The 18,485-nt window shown below is 38.7% G+C and overlaps 1 non-coding gene across 1 annotated transcript; it reads right to left on the reverse strand.

Moving 5' to 3' along the window:
* Nucleotides 1-14,491: 14,491 nt before the first annotated feature.
* Nucleotides 14,492-14,573, reverse strand: Trnas-aga. The gene has a single exon. It is a non-coding gene; the product is annotated as a tRNA-Ser (tRNA).
* Between the last annotated feature and the right edge of the window lie 3,912 nt (nucleotides 14,574-18,485).

Consider the following 18,485-nt stretch of genomic DNA (forward strand, 5'->3'; position numbering starts at 1 on the left):
GCTCGCCCAGAAGATGCCTGTTCACTCTTGATTTGAAGGTATAAGTACATCTGTCAGGTTTTTACAATTTAAGTAATGTAAGTAGTTAACACAACTCAACGTTATAACTGTTTCACGCTAACAAGACTGGAATGACTTTTTCACCACAACACATAGTGCGACGTGACGGCAGACCGCGAAGGAGATCGATCTTGACGTCTTTCGAAAAGATTGGCCAAACATTGCCTTAAACCGAGACGCGTGGAAGGAAGAGAGGGAGGCCTTTGCCCAGCAGTGGGACACAACAAGCTAACAAACAAACAACCCACAACAACTGGTAAAGGCTCTCTTGATATGTTACTACACTTACTACTTCAAAAATGGATGTAAAAAATGCATTTTATCCACAAGAGTGCAAAATAATTTCTTAAAGCCTAACCAGAAATATACGACTAGGACTACGCGTCACATTCAAAAAGCACTTACACAGTTACACAACACAACAGGCCGTGTAGCCAACATGTCAATCGCTTACAGCGTAGCGAACGGGACGAAACGGTCACTGTCACACTAATATAAAAGAGTGACAAAGAAACACAAAACTAGCCTCGTACAGCTACACTGTGTAAAGAAATATCGCCTGCGGTATCTCCGGACCGATACGACCTTCAAACCTTCAAAAAAAGAGCGTACACCCATCTCAAAGGCTGGCAACGCACCTCTAACCCTTCTTGTCATTTCGGGTGTCCGTGGGCGGCAGTGACCTGTCTACTCGTTTGCCACCTATCGCATATAACCTTAACACAAAATTAAAATTATGAAAAAACCTTCGACATAGTGTACCGATTTGCATGCCACAGACAGACAGATAGACAGACAGACAGACAAATAGACAGACAGACACGTCAAACTTATAACACCCCGTCGTTTTTGCTTCGGGGGTTAATAAAACATAAGGCTTCGCTATCGTAGCTCTAGCGATTCTCATCTTGGCTAGGCCGACAGACTTGCCTAGATTCTATTTCTAACTTGAAGTGGATCAATAAGCCTTTGTAAACTAGTAAGTTTACCTGCGATTTAGCGAAATTAGAAAGTAACTAGGATCGCTGTGTACCTATACGGAAAGCTTAATTCCGATCGCTTTTCAGCGCTACAGTGACATATTTATTACAAGAGGCTTGAAAGTGAAACATAATGGAAAAACCTGAAAAATTTCTCAATATTTTTATTATTCGTGTAAAAAAAATTTTAGTTGTTTAGGTAAACTACGTGCCTGTTTTTAATTTAGGTATTAGTAACAAAAGAAGAATTTAATTAACTCTAACAAAAACGAATAAACAAAACTTAGGAACATTCGGACGAGTGGCTAGTTATTCGGAAGACTAGTTGAAGGCACGAGTCCTCAGGCACCTCCCCTAGATGGTATGTATCCTTCCAATATGGGGTCCTTCAAAAAAGGAGTGTACAAGTTTCTAATGGGTCGGCAACGCGCGCGTGACACCCCTTGAGTTGCGGGCGTCCATAGGTTACGGTGACCGCTTTCCATCAGGCGGGCCGTATACCTGTTTGCCACCGACGTGGTATAAAAAAAAATGGTGAGTTCAATTTACTGCGATACTACCCATGCGATTAAAACTGCACGGCACGAGGCCTTGCGCTTGGCGAGGAACAGACGCCTATGGAGGGACCTAGTCTTCAACAGAATGACATGATGGCACGATCCTCAGCATCGTGGGAACGACTGAAGAAGAAGAGTCTGGCCTAGTGGGCAGTGCCCTTGCCCGTTGGTTCTGGTTTCAAATAAGAAATTTATTTGTGTTGTCAACACAGATACTTTCTTATGTATTTTCCTATATTAGGTGGTAAAGGTAGGTATTTGTATACTGATAAATAATATAAAAAAGCTATATTATTTATCAGTTATTCACCACCCCCTGTCTTTTTTTTTATACTACGTCGGTGGTAAACAAGTATACGGCCCGCCTGATGTAAAGCGGTCACCGTAACCTATGGACGCCTGCAACTCAAACAGTGTCACATGCGCGTTACCACCCCATTAGAAACTTGTACATTCCCTTTTGCTGTGTTAAGTACACAGCAAAAAGGAGTGTACAAGTTCCAAGGAGGGTTCGGGTTGCCGACGACTCAAAGGACAATAAACGGAACAAGTTAGTTCCGTAAGTCCTCTCGTCATCAGCACACCGCACCCTCGTTGAGCTCTGGCAGCCTTACTCACCGACAGGAACACAACACTATGAGTAGGGTCTAGTGCTATTTGGCTGCGGTCTTCTGTAAGGCGGAGGTACTACCCCAGTTGGGATCTGCTCTAGATTCGAGCGAGACGATATCCGCTGTGCTGTGCCCTACCACACAAAGCGGAATATCATTCGCTATGCCCTACCTCCTACTCCCGTGGGTGTCGTAGAAGTCGATTGTGGGATTTGGGTGAAATTGTGGCGTAGGCGAGAGGCTGGCAACCTGTCACTGCAATGTCACAATTTTCGTTTTCTTTCAACTCCTTAATTGCCAAGAGTGGCACTGAGACTTTAGTAGTTTCATGTGCTCTGCCTACCCCTTTATGGGATACAGGCGTGATTGTATGTATGTATGTTATTTATCACTTATTTATTTATTACTCTAGAATCGCGCGCTCGCGAACCAAACGTTATTCACTAGTATTCTGAGCAAGCAAAACTAATTCAAAATTAATATTTCTACAGTAAAGTAACCAGGTGCCGTAGCCGAATGGCATTTTCTGCGACGCTAATCAAAAACGAAACGACGCGAAAGGTAGTCTGGCTCTATCGCGCCAATACGCACGAGCGATAGAGATAAATATCTACGAGCGTATCGTTTTGTGAGCGTTTGTGCCATTCGGCTACGCACCCTGAAAAGTAACCTCATCATCCTCCTTGCGTTATCCCGGCATTTGCCACGGCTCATGGGAGCCTGGGGTCCGCTTTGACAACTAATTCCAAGATTTGGCGTAAGCACTAGTTTTACGAAAGCGACTGCCATCTGACCTTCCAACCTGAAAACTAGACCTTTTTGGAATTAGTCCGGTTTCCTCACGATGTTTTCCTGAAAAGTAACCTAACAAAGAGTAATTAGAGCAAAGACAAGCAAATCGCCCAGAGGCTTAATTACAGGCATAGAGTTCCGCGGGCATTGTGTTGTTGGTATTGTTTACTCTCTAACTCAATTACAGGGGGCGATCAAAAACTACACGATAATAATTGACTTTTACCAAGGATTATTTATATAGGACTAGCTTTGGCCCGCGGCTTCGCTCGCATTAGAAAAAAAACAAAAAGTAGCCTATGTCACTCTCCATCCCATCAACTATCTCCACTTCAAAAATCACGACAATTCATCGCTCCGTTTTGCCGTGAAAGACGGACACACAAACAGACACACACACTTTCCCATTTATAATATTAGTATGGATTTACAGTCTGCATGCTAAGAATCGTACCTAATTTTTTTAGCGCCACCTATTAAATACTATCATAACCACACTGATGATGCCCACAATTTTTTTTTTAAATTTGTATTGACGTGATATTACGATATTAAAATAAAGAAGGAGTCATTTGTTCTTATAAAAAAAAAAACGCAATAATATTTCGGGAAAATATAATTTTAGCTACATTTTTTTTTCATGAAGACGACCTGAAACTGAAAGTTACAAGTTACAAGCGGAAGTCTCTTTCCAACTTGTCATATTAGACATTGACAACCACTTGTAAATTGTAACTTGTAGCTTCGGCTAGTCAATATGTAAAAAATAAAAAATATATTGAGTTTTTGGAGAGATAAAGCCGTCCCAAGGTACTAAGTAGAGTAACTACATAATGTTTATTTCAGTACATGGTATGCTCTCATGACAGTATAGGTAAAAGATGGCAAGAGGTTTATGAGAGACTGCCATCTGACCTTCCATCCTGAAGGGTAAACTAGACCTTATTAGAATTAGTCCGGTTTCCTCACGATGTTTTCCTTCACAAAAAAGCGACTGGCAAATATCAAATGACATTTCACACGTGAATTTCGAAAAACTCATTGGTGCGTGCCGGGGTTTGAATTCGAACCCGCGACCTCCGGAACAAAAGTCGCACGTACTTACGGCTAGGCTACGCTGCACGCAAAATATTATCAAAATATCGAGCGCTACCCTATTCGCCCCCCAGTTAAAGGAAACTAAACAATAGCACCATAACTGTCATCAGCCGATGCTAATTGCATTGCTTCGTAAACAAAAAGTCGAATAACTGTAGAATTACATCAGCACTTACGACCTTTTGAGTCGGTAAAGTATTGTTTGATTTATAGGTACAAAAAAGGAAGTATTGATCAGGAAGAATAATTAAAGATGTAGATTTTTTTTTAACATTTGAATAATTAAGGCCGCCTATTACAAGCTTTTTTTCAGCTGGCAATGCATGTATTGGTAGGTCCCTATGTATGTTCGCGTTTAATATTAGAATATCAAATTAATTTTGTGAATTGAATGGTCCTTCGAACTAACTTAAATCAAAAACAAAAATGGAACTTTATGTAAAAGTATAGTGTATAGTTATCGAACGAATGTATAAAATGTAAATAATGTGTATAGGTGTAATTACTTATGTACAATAATCTAATATGATATAAGTTATGACCTGTAATTTTCATTACCAATAAAGAATGTCTATGTCTATGTCTAAAGCACATTTTTTGGCAGAATTTTAAACAAAATTGGTGGTTACATAGAATAAATAATATAGAATGTCGCAGCGTGAGGTGGCTCCGCCACCAATTCGTAAACAATATTGTTATTTTTGTATTAACGCGGGTAGTCGCATGTAAACATTAGATTTGTAGTATCAATCATAGGTATGAAGTCGCGAAACATGACAGTTGTAATTGATTAAATTTTGATTGTAGGTAACATTTGAGTGTTTATCATGCCATGTTATTTAAATGGCAACAATATGAAAGAATGATAAAGTTGGTTTACTTGTCAATCGTATCCGCTTGTTCCTATTTTCTGATTGGTCGTCAATTATTGTGTAAACATTGTTAAATAAGGTGTTTAAGTTGCCTAACCTGTGAAAGCATATCAATCATGTTTTAGTTTTATGATTGAATAATCATTGTTGTGAATTATTCTGTAATGCCTTTTCTTTATGAGTCTTTTGGAACGTCAAGTAGTTAACTTGGGTGAGTTCGGCACGAGGTGGCAGCATTGTTATTAACTTGAAATTATCGTTATGTTGGCAACCGAATTGTCACGTTGGTGGTAAACGGAAATGTGACCGAACTGCTGTGAGGTGGTCGGACATTCATTCTTGATTGGACCGTACTGGGTAAAGGTCGTGGATTCTAGATGGAACCGCGCTGGAGAAAGGTTGTAGATACTTGATCGGAGAGTTGTAGACGTTGACCACACTCGTGCCTAATTCGCCGCGTTCCCGAAGGCTTTACCTGAAGGAAAATTCTGATAGTTTATTGAGTCTTATCGTTCTATAACAGTTCTAACTAAGTGTTATATTTCAAGTGTTATTTGACAACTTTAATGACTACTAGTTAATTAGAAGTTTAAGTTTGTAACAAAGTCGAGCTACTGTTTTAGTGTTGTCGAGTTTATCGGGCTAGTGGTGTAGGATCCGAACCGGTGTAGCTTATTTGAAAATAAAGTCTTAACCGTTTTCATGTTGTTTCTTATTTTCGAGCAATCCGTCTTAATTAGAGCAATCCTTATTGATTTTTGGCACTGAGTAATAAATTAAGGTTAGGTTAGGAATGGTCAACGTATTTCCGATTTTATTTCATGCATTGGTAGCATACGAGTGTAGCTGTGACGTAAGTAATACATGAGGAACTGCTCCACGCCCCGCGCCGCTCATCCTTGGCCATCCACGGCGTCGACATCAGAAAGCGGGATGTTCTTCAATTGCTTACACAGCTGACATGTGAGCCAAGTTAACATTGGCAAATTCCTAGTTGGTGTTTCCTAACCTAGACACGTGGTAGTAAGGTCACATGTCTAACCTTGAATGCAGGTGAGCATTTCATTATGTTATTTGGTGTAAATTGTTGATTGCTAATTGTGGAAAGTTTGATGAAATTAAAATCGTAGTGATTATAAAATTTTGAAGATCGTAATTATTGTTCTAGCTAAAATTATTCAGTGACTTTGCTCATATCCTTGTTCTGAGTTTGTTTGTTTTACAGATCCTTTATTCTGTAACGTTTCGTAGTTTATAAAATTTGACAAGTTAATTCCAGTAATGCCCTCCTAAATTCGTGATCTATCTCGAATTGTTCATTGTGTGAAAACAGAAGCTACGGATATGAAAATTTACGTTACAGTATGCAGCCACACTGGAGTTTGGAGCCTACACAACTTGTGGAGTCTGTGCTGTTCATACTACTGGCGGATGGAATCTAGAAGCAGTACCTACGACAGAAGCTGCACATCACTGCATTCCGGATCTGGAGAATGAAAAAAAAAAGGGACAGGTGTCGTTCCAATTGTTTTTTTTAATTGAATTTTAATCCGAGTGTAATGGCTAACCATAATAGTTCTTTTTTGTAACGGTTAAGAGAACAAATGTAGTTCTGTTTGTCATTTTTGAAGACATGTTCGCCTTTGTGATGCTGATGATGATGATAGTTTTTGCAGTTTAAATTGTTTTTTTTTTCGGAGATTATAAAAGTAAACCCCTTTGTCCAAGACAAGTAACTAGTATTTTGTCGTAAAGTAGCGGTAAACGTTTTGTTCGCTCTGCAAAACTTTAACGTTTAATCTGTATAGGTACATGACCGAACTGACTCTGTGCAAATGATGATTTCAGTAATGGCCAGCTGCGATAAACCACCTCGTGCTTCACTGCATCTACTGCAGCAGCGGCAACTGCAGCCGCGGCAACTGCAGCCTGTCTCCTTCGTGCTTGAACTGGTCTTCGTGAGGGTGCACATCTTTGGCTTGGACGTGTGCGGCGTAGCGACGAATGAGAATACACCCTTGGGCACTGATACTTTGAGCTGGTGAGCAGTTCCCATTTCGTTGGGATAACGTTGAGATTTTTGTTCTGTTTATATTGAGAGTTTCAAATAGAAAGAATCTTATGTTGCTTAAGCTAAAGTAAATTGACATTTTTTTTGGGATTTTGCTTATAATTTCTCAGTTTTGATTGATCAACTACTAACACATAGTTAACTTAAAAACAAAGATCACCTTTTTTGTGAGTTCGGTTGTAAGCTGTAAGCAAACAAGTTTACTTGAGTTTGATATCAATGACGATGATAATGTTAGTGATTTTGAGTAACATTACAGTAACGATCATACTTTTTTCGTAATTGCTTTTAACGTTGTTTTTGCTTCCGATGGACTGAAGGCACGCCCGACGGACTGGGCATTGTCTAATAATTGCATCAGAGGTTCCGGAGCATGTAAGAGGTGCACGTGGTCTGCTTTTTATGCGCAGAATACTCTTTGCGAGGAGTAGCACTTACGCGGCTGAGATGGATAACCTCTGGTGGGTTGTTAGATTCCAGGAGACTTCTGAACTTAAAAAAAAAAAGTGTATCCGGCAGATAGCGCCGATGATCTTGTGTGTATCCGGCAGATAGCGCCGATGAGCTTTGTGTGTATCCGGCAGATGGCGCCGATGAGCTTTGTGTGTATCCGGCAGATGGCGCCGATGAGCTTTGTGTGTATCCGGCAGATTGCGCCGATGAGCTTTGTGTGTATCCGGCAGATGGCGCCGATGAGCTTTGTGTGTATCCGGCAGATAGCGCCGATGAGCTTTGTGTGTATCCGGCAGTTAGCGCCGATGAGCTTGTGTGTATCCGGCGGATAGCGCCGATGAACTTTAAAAAAAAAAAATGTATCCGGCAGAAGCTATAGTCTGCGGAGTACATTAAGATTTTTTTACTTAGACGTTGCTTGATGGATTATTTCGTGAAAAAAAAAAGAATGCTTAAATTCATTGGTTTTAATTGTACCTTGCTTGAGATCTTTCTTGGTCAGGACTGACCGAGCGGTGAGACCCAGATTTTAGGTCAGGTGTGACCGAGCAATGTGATACTGTGCTGTGTGTTTTGTTCCAGAATGCATACCCACACACGTGGACGTGTGTAACGCAGGACGGCCGTGTCGCAGCGTGAGGTGGCTCCGCCAACGCGGGTAGTCGCATGTAAACATTAGATTTGTAGTATCAATCATAGGTATGAAGTCGCGAAACATGACAGTTGTAATTGATTAAATTTTGATTGTAGGTAACATTTGAGTGTTTATCATGCCATGTTATTTAAATGGCAACAATATGAAAGAATGATAAAGTTGGTTTACTTGTCAATCGTATCCGCTTGTTCCTATTTTCTGATTGGTCGTCAATTATTGTGTAAACATTGTTAAATAAGGTGTTTAAGTTGCCTAACCTGTGAAAGCATATCAATCATGTTTTAGTTTTATGATTGAATAATCATTGTTGTGAATTATTCTGTAATGCCTTTTCTTTATGAGTCTTTTGGAACGTCAAGTAGTTAACTTGGGTGAGTTCGGCACGAGGTGGCAGCATTGTTATTAACTTGAAATTATCGTTATGTTGGCAACCGAATTGTCACGTTGGTGGTAAACGGAAATGTGACCGAACTGCTGTGAGGTGGTCGGACATTCATTCTTGATTGGACCGTACTGGGTAAAGGTCGTGGATTCTAGATGGAACCGCGCTGGAGAAAGGTTGTAGATACTTGATCGGAGAGTTGTAGACGTTGACCACACTCGTGCCTAATTCGCCGCGTTCCCGAAGGCTTTACCTGAAGGAAAATTCTGATAGTTTATTGAGTCTTATCGTTCTATAACAGTTCTAACTAAGTGTTATATTTCAAGTGTTATTTGACAACTTTAATGACTACTAGTTAATTAGAAGTTTAAGTTTGTAACAAAGTCGAGCTACTGTTTTAGTGTTGTCGAGTTTATCGGGCTAGTGGTGTAGGATCCGAACCGGTGTAGCTTATTTGAAAATAAAGTCTTAACCGTTTTCATGTTGTTTCTTATTTTCGAGCAATCCGTCTTAATTAGAGCAATCCTTATTGATTTTTGGCACTGAGTAATAAATTAAGGTTAGGTTAGGAATGGTCAACGTATTTCCGATTTTATTTCATGCATTGGTAGCATACGAGTGTAGCTGTGACGTAAGTAATACATGAGGAACTGCTCCACGCCCCGCGCCGCTCATCCTTGGCCATCCACGGCGTCGACATAGAATATAATGTTTGTCCAACACTAACGACAAAACAGTAATAAATCTTAGCGAGCTAATACAATAATCAATTTCCTCATTCTTCATTAATTTCATTATCATACTCTTATCTTCTAATATTCGTAATCTACACGTGCGTCACAGAACATGAGTTATCACTATCACTACATAGTATAAAACAAAGTCGCTTTCTCTGTCCCTATGTATGCTTAAATCTTTAAAACTACGCAACGGATTTTGATGCGGTTTTTTTTAATAGATAGAGTGATTCCAGAGGAAGGTTTACATGTAGGTATAGTACCCGTGCGAAGCCGGGGCGGGTCGCTAGTTTATCATATAAATAAGTAGGTAATACATAGCTCGGTGTATTTATTGAGATGTCAGCAGATTTTACTTTTTCGATTAGCATACGGCGTGTAAGCGTAATACGGGCAATAAATTAAACCAGACATAAATTTCAGTAGCGTTATCATTTTTTTAAGACGCACACAGGTTGAACGCGATAAAATAACATTATTAACTTTTCTTGTGTTCGACCCGTGTGTCTTTAAACAATGTGTACAAAACGCGAGAACTTAAAGTGTTATAGTGTTATTATTCATTGAGAGGTGTTTTTGTGTTATAAATATTATACAATTTTTTTTTCAGCAGCAAGTTATTGTAAACATGGTTGCGATAACTGGCAATGACAACTGTCAACGAGCGTTTAACGCATGTGTGTTTGCATTACATTGCGGCCCGAATTATTTTGTATGGATTTTTTATTTTATTTCAATTTTTAATAAAAGTTATCTCATAAATATAATTTTTATGTCCTATACTTTCCACCATAAGAGATTCGCCCGTATTAGCTTTACACGTTGTAATTATAAGTATTCATTTATACCTAGTTACCTACAAGACTTCACCCGCTAGTTCACTCCATTTGCTTCGCTTGCATTTCGATATTACATCGATCAAATTAGTTTTGAATGCTGCTTTATTTATAACTAGAATATTTATAGCCTAACTAGCTTTTCTCCCGCGGCTTCGCTCGCGTTATAGATACAAACATCCACTCCCACACCCATCTTAGGAAAGTGGAGGGTTAGAAAGAGACAAAAACTAGCCTATGTCACTCTCAATCCCTTCAACTATCTTCTCTTAAAAAATCACATAAATTCCGGTACAAGATGTCACCACTAAATTTAAGGCATAATGAAAGAGATAGAGTTAGCCCAAGAGATTTTGATAGTCCTGTACCCCTGTAAGCTGTAAGTGTTAAGTAAATGTCATCATTTCATCGAAATTTGCCGTTTCGAATAACATTTGCCGGCGCAAGGCTGTCAAAATTGTTGCCAACCTACCTTGAACTGACTGTAAATTGAACGAAAAAGGATATTTGATGCTTTATTATATTAATATCTAGACAGCCCATCATATCCAAAAAATATTGCCGGTTATAAAAATTACAACCTGTATAAGTTCAAGTCGCAGTAATTTTCTGTTTTATAACTTTTCAAATAGGATAACGACTCATCATCATGTATTATAAAAATACGGGCATATTTTCAATACAAAATGTAACACATAATATTTTTTCAGCCACTTTAAACACCCCATCTCTCATATTTCAGAACCTCTTATAAGTTTCCATTAGGGCCGCTTGTCTTGAGTGGCCGTTAGCATTAGGCGAAGGTTAAAATTGTAATAATCTCTGCAGCGCCCCCTAACGGGCCGTAAATAAAGTAAATAGGCGCTGTAAGCCTGGGCGTCAAACTGTAGTGGGCGGGCCATAAAATAAGCGGGGTTGATGTAAAATACAGCAAGAGGACGATTAGGACAATGTTTTCAGTACAGGCCTCGTAGCCGAACGGCATTTCTCCGACGCGAAACGAAAACGAAACTCGGCGAAAGGTAGTTTGGCTCTGTCGCGCCAATACGCAAAAGCTATAGAGATAGATCTCTTTTAGCGTTTCGTTTCGTGAGCATTTGAGCCATTCGGCTACGTACCCAGATGGTGTTTTTTTACGCACTAGTGCGAGAAGTGGGTCATTGTACGAGTATGTCCATACAAAATCCCTAAAATGGGGGGGTTAGAAAGAGACAAAAAGTGGCCTATGTCACTCTCCATCCCTTCAACTATCTCCATTAAAGAAAATTACGTCAATTCGTCTCTCCGTTTTGCCGTGAAAGGCGGACAAACAAACAGACACACACACTTTCCCATTTATAATATTAGTATGGATATGTTATTTAAGTTTTATTACCTTAATATTTATTTAAACTTAATGTTATTTCTAAAACCGCCGCTAGTTTAGTGGCCCCATTCTAAATAGCACCCTTTATTATTTGTATTTATTAGTATTGTTTTAGTTTGAACGTACCGAGGCTGGTCCCACAAGACTCTTGCGTATTTTTAACGACTATTTTTATAAGTACATGTTGTGGAAACTGTTCAGTAGTGTTCAGGAAACTAGTCTGGAAGTTTAGTCATATTTAATATGTATGAGGTTTTTGTGTAAGGAAAGTTTAAGTACACATTATTTTATCTCTGTCTCTTTCATTTTGGTTAGGCCCCCGCTGTGTCGGAGCTTTGGGTTGTGTAGTAGGTATTTTATATTGTTTTTAAATTTATAATTTGGTGCCGAAATGATAGGAGAACTTCTAGTCTTCATATTTCAGTAAATGTTGTTTAACATTTTATTTGTAGCAATAAATACACGACACAATTGCCTATATATATATTTTTTTTTAGTTTGAATAGGTAGACGTTTGACCACGATCACACCCTGATGGTAAGACAAGTGATGATGCGGTCTACGGTGGAGCACGCTTACCTATGAGATACCTATTTACTCGTGCATTAAAGAGACCTGGATTGTACTCATGCGGAAACACAGACTCAGGCAGGGCATTCCACTCCTTGGCGGTTAATATATTTTGTTTTAAATGAATATATCCGCTTATTAAAAACCGCTAAATATCTGATCAAATACTTAATAAACGGCAAATCTGAAATCTTCGAATCTTTGCAAAACGTTTCCAATATATAAACATTTTATTTCAGACGCACGATTAAAAATAAGACCCCTACTGCCAGCCACTAAAATCTAAAAGGGCATAACTACCCATATTGAAATAACAACATACGACTTTTTAGTCTCGTTATCATGAACAGAGTCCGACTATGTTGCGTGAGGCACTGGCCATAAATAACGGCTAAGCCCGGACGGAATTCAGTTCCAAACTTGAATTAGATAAAGCTGTTAAATGACTTGTGGAGGTTAATATGACCTTAATACGACCCGGCCGTCTGTTGCGAGACACTTTATTACGGATTGCAAATAAGTAACTGAGCATTTCTTTTTTTGCCACTTTTATGAAATGTGATATTTTTGGAAAAAAATGCTATACTCAGAATCACTAGCTTTTTCAATCCTAGTAGTTAATAATATTGTCTCATACGATTTTTTCTTATGTTCTTATCATTTTCCGTACATGTTCTGTGGGGTAACAAAAGAGGAAAGTAACAAAAATGTATGGAAATTCTGAGACACTTTTTGTCTCCCAGGGAGATTGAAAGTATTCGTGATTCCGAGTACAATTGACCTAAAACTCCATAAAAAATCAAAATAAAAAAAAATGCCAAAAAAAAGAAATACTCAACTGCGTTGATGTGCGGCATATTTCATCAAAGAAAAGGTTGTGTAAGACGGGTGTCGAAAACAGGCTTATTATTATTTGATCTGAGATTTAGACAGCGATATTTTAGTTATAAAGTACATTGGGGTAATTTCGAATCACAGAAATGCTCGGGTAATTCCAAAAGGAGAATCTTGATATGAAGGAAATAATGGTGCTTTTTATGTGACTTTCGAAATTATGACTTACGAAATTACCCCAATGCACCCTGTTTTGGTAAGATCAGTGTCAGACAAAACATTATTTATAGTAACTGTGAATAGAAGATATGCCAACTATTACATTCACGTAGCAGCAAATATTTTACGGTTAGGTATTCGACTGCATGGGTTATTCTTGGTTTGACACAAACATTATGCAAATGTTTTCTAAAAATACTTGCAGTGGGATTCGAACCTACGCAGACCCAGACGGAATGGAATCCCATTTCTATCCGACGCTTTACAGGAGTATTCGGATTTCAATAACAGGTTATGAATTAGATTTGTCACTTTTTATAATATTTTTCAGTACAGATGGTGTTTATTTTACGCACTAGTGCGAGAAGTGGTTCATTATATGCTAGGGCGAAACTTCGAAGGGTCATCTGTACTGAAAAACTTCGTACGATACACGTGCAAAAAGGAAATTCGTAACTCGCGTCGATTTAAAACACTCCCTTCGGTCGTGTTTTAATTTATCGCCACTCGTTTCGAACTTCCTTTTTTCTCATTTGTATCGTAATGTAGGTACTATTTCAGTACAGATGGTGCTAATTTACGCACTAGTGCGAGAAGAGGTTCATACGTATTTTTTTAATGACTCGATTCGTGATCACGACTTTCAGATATTTTTAATAAGTGAATTTTATCTTTAAAGTAACAAAAATGAATTAAAAAGTCTATAAATTATTAGCTTCCGACACTTCAGTCAGTTTACAGTTTCTACTACTCATAATTTAATAAAAAAATGACAAAGTACCTAACAGAGCCCAGATTTTTTTGACGAACCTTTTACTATTTCTTATAATTAACTATTCCTTGTTAGGCAACATAATAGTATTTTATACAATCGTGATATAATACAAAGCTTTTCAGTCGAGTACCATGTTTAGGCCACGAAGCTTGCTGAGTGGCCTAATAGTACGGTACGAGAGTGAAAAGCTTAATTATATCACTATTGTATACAATACTTTTTCTACGAGTCATCATCTTCATCATCAATGGACGGAAATATCATCATTCATGCAAGTTAAAATTAATGTTAATAGAGTCGTTCACCGTTGTATCAACATCGAATTACCTAGTAACCAATTGTTTGTAATAACCTTCTCTGATTGGCCGATAACGCGACAGATAAAAAAATGTGTTTCAGATGCAGGAAAATTTGCCAGGTATCGCAAATTAGTATAGAAATTGTATGAAGTTCTATTTTTGAAATTATTACAGTTAACTAAAGTCAACTATAATGAGCTTATTATAATTGAGTCGGAACTGCCATAGAGTATCCAACACTGAAAAGTTAGCAATTATATTTTAGTCTGTGGTGCCCTAATTGACAGATTACAGTCGACAAGTAGAAAAAAAAACAAAAAGTTTCGCAGTCGGTAGGATTCGAACCTACGCTCCCAGAGGGAATCTGATTTCTAGTCAGACGCCTTAACCGCTCGGCCACGACTGCTGCTTGACGAGCGGTCGAAATTCGCGAGTGCGTGCCATGTACTCGTATGTGGTGAATACTTTCATTTATAAATTGTAATAAATTTGTGGTACAGTCAGCACAGCGGATCAAATAACGTTTCAGAAGTAACTAACTATTCTGCAACCGCTACACAAATAGAAAGAATAATTCAACTTTGACATTTTTGACTGCGAACTCTACTTTTGGATATATCTGACTATATTTACTATATTTAGGAGTGTACAAGTTTCTAATGGGTCGGCAACGCGCATGTGACACCCCTTGAGTTGCAGGCGTCCATAGGTTATACGGTGACCGCTTTCCATCAGGCGGGCCGTATACATGTTTGCCACCGACGTGGTATAAAAAAAATTGAAAAAAATATTTAGGATATCAGATACTTTTGCTGCGTGGTTTCATGCGCTACTATTGATGTTGACTGTACTCGATTGCGAGGACGACACGGAAAATGTTAAACACTTTTGATTCTGGTAACTATTAGCCGTTTGGGGCACTGATTACTTTCTCCATACAATGCATGTCATTTTCAGTGAATATCTCGATATTATGTAGGTAGGTATCTAAAATGTAGGTAAAATTAGATATTTAAAATTACATATAAGTCAATATATTGTATTGCTATTTATGGCAAATTCACATTACCTATTCTAAAAGAGTAGGTATTTTCTTCCCCGCTAGGAAGGACGAAAGTTGCAGTTGTTATCAATGCCAAAAGGATGAAAAAATTAGGCACCCTAAGATATCTGCTTGTTAACCACAGGTAAATAATTTCCTCATAGACGGCGAGAAAAGCAAATTACTTAAGGCACATGGCAGAAAAAATATTTTTCTTTTAGGCGTTAAAAATTGAATCCCCCACTGCGCTCAGGACACAATAAGCGCCCTTACTGTAAAAATAAATTAATAGTTTAAAAAACACTATAAAACACGCTTTTATAAATGCACGTAAAAGCCAAAAATAAATTATGGATCGTTCAAGTTGTCTCTATTTGTGAGCTGAAGTTTAAAAACTATGTGCTTTTAATTATAATATTTGATTGTAAAAGCGTGGGGCGCTGGAACAGGAAAGACTTTTTGTATAACTTGCTGATAAATCAAATTATGCTATGTTACGGGAAGGAGGTTACACAGATTGACGCGCTAACTGGAGTTGCAGCATGACTAGTAGGTTCTACATTAAACAGTCAAATCAATTAAAAGTCAGTGTTCAAAGTAGGTACCAGTTTGTCCAACTCAGACAAAATATGCGCTAGTAGCGAGGAGAGTCGACAGTCACCGACACTTAGAACGCCGCTTTTTTCCGGTAATCAAACTACAAAAGGGGAAAGTGTCTACAGTGACAGGATGCAGAGTTCTTGTTCGTGGACGAGATATCTTTGGTTCTCTTTGGTAACCCTTAGGCGGCATATGTAAACGTTATGTTCTTATGCAAATTCATTCGCCAGGAAGTTCGGATTAGTATTTGTTTACAAGAAAGTCTTTCCTGTTCCAGCGCCCCACGCTTTTACAATCAAATATTATAATTAAAAGCACATAGTTTTTAAACTTCAGCTCACAAATAGAGACAACTTGAACGATCCATAATTTATTTTTGGCTTTTACGTGCATTTATAAAAGCGTGTTTTATAGTGTTTTTTAAACTATTAATTTATTTTATACTTTTTAGTCATTAATAATGTAATACTTTTAACATTTATACATAAATTTATTTCAAGTAGGCGGATTTTACATGCCATTTGTGGCTTAACGTGTACTTATTGCTAATTGCTACTTAATAACAACTAGTATCTACCTTCTTATTACGGTATTATCATAAAAATGTTTATACCTAGTAAGTTATCCGTAAAAGATAGACAATATAGACATGTGCCATCGCGGACTTTTTGAAGACATTAGAGAGACATACTTTCGCCATACATTGTTTTGAAGCTCTCAGCTAGTGGGATTTTGTTTGATTCGATTAGAAAATATTGTCACATTTCAACTAATTCAAACAAAATTTAATTTAAGTATTTCTTTTTTGCCGAGCCCCCCTTTATTTGCTCTTAAGGGTCACAGGAAAACCATTACCCAACTTATTTTAAATACAACGTTGATCTTTCTTTTATGCGGGGGGCTTCGCCCCCCGAGCCCCCCTTTGTTTGCTCTTAAAGGTCACAAGAAAACGCTAACCCAACTTATTCTAAATACTACGTTGATCTTTCTTTCCAGCGGGGGGCTTCGCCCCCCGAGCCCCCCTTTTCGTTACTCTTAAGGGTCACAAGAAAACCCTAACCCAACTTATTTTAAATACTACGTTGATCTTTCTTTTATGCGGGGGGCTTCGCCCCCGAGCCCCCTTTTCTTTGCTCTTAAGGATCACAAGAAAACGCTAACTCAACTTATTCTAAATACTACGTTGATCTTTCTTTCAAGCGGGGGCTTCGCCCCCGAGCCCCCCTTTTCTTTACTCTTAAGGATCACAAGAAAACCTTAACCCAACTTATTTTAAATACAACGTTGATCTTTCTTTTATGAGGGGGGCTTCGCCCCCCGAGCCCCCCTTTGTTTGCTCTTAAAGGTCACAAGAAAACGCTAACCCAACTTACCTTAAATACTACGTTGATCTTTCTTTCATGCGGGGCTTCGCCCCCCGAGCCCCCTTTGTTTGCTCTTAAAGGTCACAAGAAAACGCTAATCCAACTTATTCTAAATACTACGTTGATCTTTCATTCATGCGGGGGGCTTCGCCCCCCGAGCCCCCCTTTTCGTTACTCTTAAGAGTAACAAGAAAACCCTAACCCAACTTATTTTAAATACAACGTTTATATTTCTTTTATGCGGGGGCCTCGCCCCCGAGCCCCCTTTGTTTGCTCTGAAAGGTCACAAGAAAACGCTAACCCAACTTATTCTAAATAGTACGTTGATCTTTCTTTCATGCGGGGGGCTTCACCCCCGAGCCCCCCTTTTCCCCTTTGTTTGCTTTTCGTTACTCTTAAGCCCCCTTTTCGTTACTCTTAAGGGTAACAAGAAAACCCTAACCCAACTTATTTTAAATACTACGTTGATCTTTCTTTCATGCGGGGGCTTCGCCCCCGAGCCCCCTTTGTTTGCTCTGAAAGGTCACAAGAAAACGCTAACCCAACTTATTTTAAATACTACGTTGATCTTTCTTTCATGCTTCCCCCTCGAGCCCCCCCCCCCCCCTTTTCTGTTCTTATCTTCCGGCACCATCATCAGCCGGCGTATCATGCTTCCAATTTTATCACTTGTCCACGTGGATAAGACAACTGCCACTCTCACACTGACATACTTGCCAAAGCGTGACGGATGCTTTATCCACGTGGATAAGTGATAAAATTGGAATCATAATACGCCGGCAGGCCTTGAAACCTAATCGTAGTCATAGTTCATTACAAGACTTTTCTAAGAAGCCCAAAAACAGCTATGATACGATGTTCCATCATGTAGTTCCAGTTCATATCTTCCGGCTCCATCATCAGACCTTGTAAGTTAATTGTAACCTAATCGTAGTCAAAGTTCATTACAAGACTTTTCTAAGAAGCCCAAAAACAGCTATGATACGATGTTCCATCATGTAGTTCCAGTTCATATCTTCCGGCTCCATCATCAGACCTTGAAACCTAATCGTAGTCAAAGTTCATTACAAGACTTTTCTAAGAAGCCCAAAAACAGCTATGATACGATGTTCCATCATGTAGTTCCAGCTCATATCTTCCGGCTCCATCATCAGACCTTGAAACCTAATTGTAGTCAAAGTTCATTACAAGACTTTCCTAAGAAGCCCAAAAACAGCTATGATACGATGTTCCATCATGTAGTTCCAGTTCATATCTTCCGGCTCCATCATCAGACCTTGAAACCTAATCGTAGTCAAAGTTCATTACAAGA

The sequence above is a fragment of the Leguminivora glycinivorella genome, chromosome 6 (assembly GCF_023078275.1).
Source record: "Leguminivora glycinivorella isolate SPB_JAAS2020 chromosome 6, LegGlyc_1.1, whole genome shotgun sequence".
In the NCBI taxonomy this organism is placed as follows: Eukaryota; Metazoa; Arthropoda; class Insecta; order Lepidoptera; family Tortricidae; genus Leguminivora; species Leguminivora glycinivorella.